Source organism: Mytilus trossulus, unplaced genomic scaffold, assembly GCF_036588685.1.
Source record: "Mytilus trossulus isolate FHL-02 unplaced genomic scaffold, PNRI_Mtr1.1.1.hap1 h1tg000138l__unscaffolded, whole genome shotgun sequence".
NCBI classification, from domain to species: domain Eukaryota; kingdom Metazoa; phylum Mollusca; class Bivalvia; order Mytilida; family Mytilidae; genus Mytilus; species Mytilus trossulus.
The window spans coordinates 339153-346892 of NW_026963302.1; the positions used below are offsets into that span (position 1 = coordinate 339153).

A 7740-nucleotide genomic window follows, 5' to 3' on the forward strand; every position below is an offset into this window, starting at 1 on the left:
ACAAGTGCAAATAATCGTTTGACTCATCAATTTTTCTAAAACAATGCGATTTAATTTAAGTTAATCTTTACTGAATGTGCATTAGTGGTTTTGTTTGAAGGTTGTACAATTGAAAGTAAACCATAAAGGTATAATGCAGTTATTTATGTTCCATTCTTTCCTATTTTTTAGGGATGTGTAAGCATGTTCATTTAGCTGAATTCATTGCGTCTAAAAGGAACATCGACCTCACTGTAGGGCGCAGATCTAGAGGTTTTGTCCAGATTGGGAAATGTATCAGTTGTTTATTTGACCTCATTTAAATGTACATGTTTTGCCAATAGCCATGGTATACATTGTATTTGTGTGATGGTAGCAAAAAATGGTATTTTCATCACCTGACATAGAGTCTACCCCAATTGATGAAACAAGACAACAATTAAAGGAAGACAAAGAAACAACCGAACAGGCTATTAAAAGAAAAATTGAGGGAATATATATGTAAACAATGATAACTTCCTGACAATTGACGTGAAAAAAAAGACTATTTTACAAGCAATCACAACGGCATTACATATTTGTAAGACAACCAACTTTTCCAAAACAACAAGAAAGCGAAAGCAACATCCGCTGTTTCCAAGCAGAAAATCCAAAAGTTCAAAAACTGATCATGACTCTTCAGTTAGCCGAAAGTGTGTTGTAAAAAACAGGGGCGAAAAGTTAATGATGATGGCAGTTTCAAATCGACCCACAGAAAGAAAGAATCCATTCGTAAACTATTTCAATGACCAAAATAATGAAATATTATACTGATTTAGAAAAACTACTTTTTCTTGATATTCATTCAAAAAATTTATATGTTACATTGGTGCATAAAGGCTTTAAAAGTAGGACATATACAGTTTGCTCTTGATATGTTTTGCAAAGATACTGATGTTACCAAATGTATATAATTTAATATAACTAATACCTATTCCTAATGAAGATTTTGTCAAACAGATAAATTGGCTATATATATACATTTGACTAGGTCTGTTTGCTGTCTCAAGTAGGAAATATGTTTTAAGCAAATGATCAAACATGTTTAAAGTTAAGATAATACGTGTGATGTGTCTGATAAATCATTACCTGGTAGCATTGTCTCTATTGTCTTCCAAAAGGCCTCAAAACTTTCCCATGAATTGCCTTGTTAACATTTGTTTTATTTAGTTCGCCTATAACATGGTCAATAAATTATCTGCAAATATAAGTTAAGACAGCAGTTTTATTATTACAGGACATTTCTTAACCTACAGTATTTTATATAATGACACTATTTTAATTCTGACTTCTAGTTTTAATAAGACTAATTTAATCTGAACAAAGAAAATACTTTACAAAAATGTATTTAATTGACTTAAATATTCTTTTTAAAATGTTTTAGTATGTTGGTACTATAATGCTTAATTTATGTCATTAATAACAAATATTTTATTCAATAATTTCAAATGTTTCCTAGCTACAATAAAACAGAGCATGTTAAACCGTTTAAAAATAAATGAGAACAGCAATGTTATACATATCTACAATAAAACATAGGACCAAGTCGAATTGTAAGGCCAAATTAAATAGTAATTTGTACATCAATTGTTCTACCTAGCTTTCCGATAAAAATGTAGTGTGGATTATTTTACGTTTATGACCTGTAAGAAGTAGATTGTATATGATTTTATAGTTCGTATTCTAACGATGCGATTAATTTTAAAATGATTGATTGCATGTCAGTTTGCTTTGATAAGTTTATTATTTAGTACACAGAGAAATATGAAACTTGCACAACCTGTTAAGAAGATGAATACATAATGATCATGGTATTTGGAAAATGTATGTTTTATATATTTCATGTTAATCTAGTTGTTTGCATTTTCTATTGTGTATTTTATTCCATACTCTTAGTATGTAATCAGGATGTCAAGAAGACGATTGCTGTTGTAGCCATTATAGATCCAATGTTCGTAAAATCTGAACAATTGAATTCCCCTCAAACACTTACTTAGTTTTTTCATTGTCATCCTTTTTTTGGGGCAGATGTCCCTTTCATTTTTCGGAAAACAGCCTTTTTGGTTGATTCGTTATCGACAGGAGCCTCGGTTAAAGCATTTAACTTGATAGTCAACATCACCTGGAACTGAAGTGAGATACAGTTGTGATCTTTTCTTGCAGTTAAGCTAAAAAAAATATATGGAATAAGACATATTAGGCACCGTTATGAAATTTCTTACAACTTAAAAAAATGTCTTACAGATTGGCAAAGTGACATGTATATGATTCACAGTAGACATATGATTTCTAATGATACAGTAACATACCAAGGGATCCTAAACTCAAGCATGAACAATATCATGGGCACCGCATAATGAGCTGGATTTGCTAACCATTCTAGATAACATGAGACCACCCTGGTTTTTGGTGGGGTTTATGTTGCTCAGTTTTATTTTTTCTATATTGAATTATAATGATTGCAATTTGAATTTCAATCTTTTTTAATTTTTTGGTCCAACTTTGTCAGTTTGTTCTCCAAATTTTAGTTTGAATGTTCCTTTCGACCCATTCACCATTCCTTACCTACCATGTAACTACTCTATGAATGCTTTAAAAAAAATACGAGATCCCCAATATATGTAATTTAACCAGCAAGAACTGTTTTTTTTGAGAATCAAGTGTATTGACTAATATACAATAAAATATAGTCTTGCTGAACCAGTAATGCATATCAAACCTGTTCTTGTTCTTTTTTTCATTTTCTTTGATTGTCTTACAATTCCTACAAATGATAAAAAAAAAACATAACCTGACTTATGTTTTGATGACCAGAGGTAACCAAATCTGAAATTAGCATTAGGTGACCAGAGGTAACCAAATCAAATATAAACATAAGGTGACCAGAGGTCACCCAATCTAATAACATAAGGTGACCAGAGGTCACCAAATCCAATATTAACATAAGGTGGCCAGAAGTCACAAAATCTAATACCACAAGGTGACCAGATGTCACAAAATCCAATATATGAATGAGGTGACCAGAAGTTACCCCATTCTAGCACAGGTTAACAAATCCCATTTCTTGTTTAGATGTAATCAATATTAAATATTTATGTAAGGTAATCAAGAAACAACAAAAAAATGATTTGTTCAATCAGGCCTAAGTGGCCATTTTACCAGAAACAATTGCAAGATTTAAGTTCAAAAAGAATTATATTTGCAGCATTATATAAGCAAAGTGTATGTTTTCATTATATTAAAGGTTTGACACAATAAATTAAATGCATACATACCATTCTCATCTACATTTTCTGAGGACTTCTGAAAAAAGAATATCAATATATGATAAATGTATTAGTAAATTCAATTATCTTATGAGGATCAGTATTATTTTACTTAATTATCAACAGCCAATGATCTTGGCAATGTTTGCAAGGTCAAGGATTTTTCTTATATTTGTTTGTAGATGATCATGAAAGATAATGTCTATTGTGTTAAGTTTCATAGGCATATTTAACTTCATGTAATAATATTCTATAACATAAGATGACCAGAGATAACCAAATCCAATATTAACCTTAAGTGACCAGAGGTCACCAAATCTAATATTAACATAAGGTGACCAGAGGTAACCAAAGCTAGAATTAACATAAGGTGACCAGAGGTTAACCAAATCCAATATAAACATAAGGGGACCAGAGATAACCAAAACCAATATAAACATAAGGTGACCAGAGATTACCAAATCCAATATAAACATAAGTGACCAGAGGTCACCAAATCTAATATATGAATAAGGTGACAAGAAGTAACATAATCCATTATTAACATAAGGTGACCAAAGGTCACCAAATCTAATATTAACATAAGGTGACCAGAGGTAACCAAAGCTAGAATTAACATAAGGTGACCAGAGGTAACCAAATCCAATATAAACATAAGGTGACCAGAGATAGCCAAATCCAATATAAACATAAGGGGACCAGAGATAACCAAATCCAATATTAACATAAGGTGATCAGAGTTAACCAAATCCAATATTAACATAAGGTGACCAGAGGTCACCAAATTTAAAATATGAATAAGATGACCAGAGGTAACCAAATCTAAAATATGAATAAGGTGACCAGAGGTAACCAAATCTAAACTATGAATAAGGTGACCAGAGGTCACCAAATCTAATATATGAATAAGGTGACCAGAGGTTACCAAATACAATATTAACACAAGGTGACCAGAGGTCACCAAAGCCAATATAATCAAAAGGTGACCAGAGGTCACCAATTCCATTATATGAATAAAGGGACTAGAAGTTTCCCCATTCTAGCATGCTAAGGCTACTAGAGGTTATCAAATCCCATTTCTGGTTACGATGACCACATGTAATCAAAATAAATATTTGTGCAAGGTAATCAATAAACAAAAAATGATTTGTTCAATCAAGCCTGAGTGGCCATTTTACCAGAAACGATTGCAATTATTAAGTTCAAAAAGAATAATAGTTGAATAGTAGCAGCATTATATAAACATTCTGTGTGTTTCCATCATATTAAGTGTTTATTACAATAAATTAAATGCATACATACCACTCGCATCTACATTTTCTGACGACTTCTGAAAAAAGAAGATAAACATATGATAATTGTATTAGTAAATTCAATTTTATGTATCCAAAAGTGTCTGATGAGGATAAGAAGAAATTGACTAAATTATCAACTGTCCATGTCCTTGGCAATGTTTGAAAGATCAAGGATTTTTCTTAGATTTGTTTGTAGATGATTGTGAAAGATAATGTTCATTGTGTAAAGTTTTATCGATATATCAAACTTAATAAAATAATATTTTATATTCTTGTTGACCTAAAATGTATATCAAACCTGTTCTTCTTCTTTTCTCTTTTTCTTTGATTGTCTCAAACTTTTTACAAATGATATGAAAAACATCAACTAGTTGTATGAAAATGTTAATTACCAGAGATAACCAAATATGAAATCTGCATAAGATGACCAGACGGAACCAAATCCAATATTAACATAAGATCCCAGAGATCACCAAATCTAATATTTACATAAGGTGACCAGAGGTCACCAAATCCAATATTTACAGAAGGTGACCAGAGGTCACCATATCCTATATATGAATAAGGTGACCAGAAGTTACCCCATTCTAGCATATTAAGGCCAACAGAGGTTAACAAATCCTATTTCTGGTTAAGATGACCACATGTAATCTAATTATATATTTGTGTAAGGTAATCAATAAACAAAAAATGATTCGTTCAATCAAGCCTAAGTAGCCATTTTACCAGAAACGATTGCAAGTTTTAAGTTCAAAAAGATTGATAGTTGCAGCTTTATATAAACATAGTGTATGTTGCCATCATATTACTAAGTAAATGTTTTCATACAATACATTAAATGCATACATACCACTCTTATCTACATTTTCCGCGGCCTTCTGAAAAAAGAAGATTTCCTTCTAGTCTGTGATTCGAACATTTAAAAAACGTGTCATCACAAATGTCAAATCATGCAAAATGGATGAAACAAATATTTTGCTTTGAATAACTTCATTAAACTGAAGTTTGTGTTATTCATTGTATTCAATTGCTCAGTACGTTAATTTTACTTACAGATAATACAGACGGTAACAGGCTTTAGATCTATGGTGTATTGCTAAACAGAAAGAAGAATTGTCTATTTTTGGTTTTCTATTTTTAGAACTACAATATTACTACACAGAAGAGTACTATTTATAGGGTGACCAGTGGGCACCGTTCAGCGTAACTATTATCCTTGTGCCATCATTATTGGTGTCATTAATCGTAAACATAAATGAATAATAAAAGATACAATGACGGAGAGACCCATATAAGTTCAGGAGTTATTATAATAGACTAAAACCTATGAAGGTTTAGTTTTGGGGCATGTCAACATTTCACATGCAACTGTTGTCTTAGATTAAAGTCATATGAAATTTAAAAATAAAACATACAATGTTTCATACAAAAGTACATGTACATATTTGAAAGGCTTTTCTGTAAATTTATTAAAATATATGCCCTCCCTCTTTCAATTTGTTTTTGTCAGGTTTTCTTTGTGCACTGTGGCAATAAACATAGAATAAAGAAAATTATTTTAAGTCTGGTTACATGATATATATTACAAATATAAGCTTCGTTTTGTTGTCAAACCCCCAAAAGGAGACTAGTATATATATATACATACATTACATATAAACAGTTCAAAAAGTTACAAAATTTCATTGAATTCAAATCAAGAAAGTCAAACCTATAATAAAGACCCACCCATATAAAGCCTTGTTATTGGAAGAAGTTTTAATAATCAGAAATTTTTGTTTTTGTTTTTATCATATTTATTAGAATCGGATGATGCACTTTCAATTGTATAAAATTTTAGGTGTGATACATGTTATGTATTTACAGATTTTAATAGAATATATTTATTATTATGATTATTACTAGCTATTTTTATCAATCATGCTCCCCACCCCTAGAAAAATAATTTTAGGAAACATTTCTATTTAAATTCAAACTCGTTTTTATTTAAACTTTGTAACAGTTATAATTTCTGTATTATTCAAAAAGTTTTGTTACACATTTTGTTACATCTTAGATATACAGTAACTAGGAATACAACGATATAAATCTATGCTACCCCAAAAACTCTATTTCACAATGGTCAACCAATCCTAGTTACTGTATATCTAAGATGTAACAAAATGTGTAACAAAACTTTTTGAATAATACAGAAATTATAACTGTTACAAAGTTTAAATAAAAACGAGTTCTTAACCAATCCAAATATCTCAATCCAACTCCTAAGACACAATTCTCCTTTTCTTGTTATAAACTAAATCTTTAGAGACGTTGAAATAAGAACGAGTCCTTAAGCAATTCAAACATCTCAATATTATCTCTATGACACACTCTTCTATTTTAGTAACAGTATATATCTTCAGAGAATCAGTGACCTATCGTATCATTAAATACATATATAGTTTATTCTCATGTATTTAAATATTTGAAATAGTCGGTCAATATTACTATAAGTTTTGAACCAAACTATGTAGGCAAGTATCTATTTATTATTTCTTCAATAGTAAAATCATACACGCATATATACGCATATATATTGGTATGAAATAATTGATATGATGATGTAATTTCACCTGGTGTTTCGGTTTAGGTTTTATATTACCTAGGCATTATCCTCATCAGGTACCCTAGCCCTACAGCAACATGATAAAAATAAACGAAAGTTCTGGGGCACGACACTCAGTGAATCATTTTTCTGTTTTCTTTATATTAAATTGCGAATATTGTGATATAGCTTAATCTCCTACATTCTTTTTAAGTTTAGAAGATGTTAAATATTCTTTCAAGTTCTTGTGTTTCTGGTATGCAATAATGGGTGATTTCATCACGAGACTTGATGTGTCTGTTTTTCATAGACATTTTCTTAAGGTTCTCACATTAATCAGTTTACGTTTAGTAGTAAGTTCAAATTGACCTTTTAGCAGGCAATATAATGATTAAGTGGATTCTGTATTGCTGATCACTGTCTCTGTTGGAGAGATAAGTGTTGCAGTATTTGTTACAATAATTAAACTCTATTGGAGAGATTAATATGTAATTTAGTTGACTGGATAATTAACCCCTAATGGAGAGATTAATGTATAATATGCGAAATATTCAATCTCTATTGGAGAGATTAATGT

General features: G+C 30.4%; 1 long non-coding RNA gene across 1 annotated transcript; it reads right to left on the bottom strand.

The window, feature by feature from the left end:
* Positions 1-2017: 2017 nt before the first annotated feature.
* Positions 2018-5775, bottom strand: LOC134700447 (uncharacterized). The gene is made up of 5 exons (XR_010103877.1): positions 5633-5775; positions 4587-4614; positions 3294-3321; positions 2738-2782; positions 2018-2186 (listed from the first exon to the last, which is right to left on the bottom strand). It is a non-coding gene; the product is annotated as an uncharacterized LOC134700447 (long non-coding RNA).
* Positions 5776-7740: the final 1965 nt, after the last annotated feature.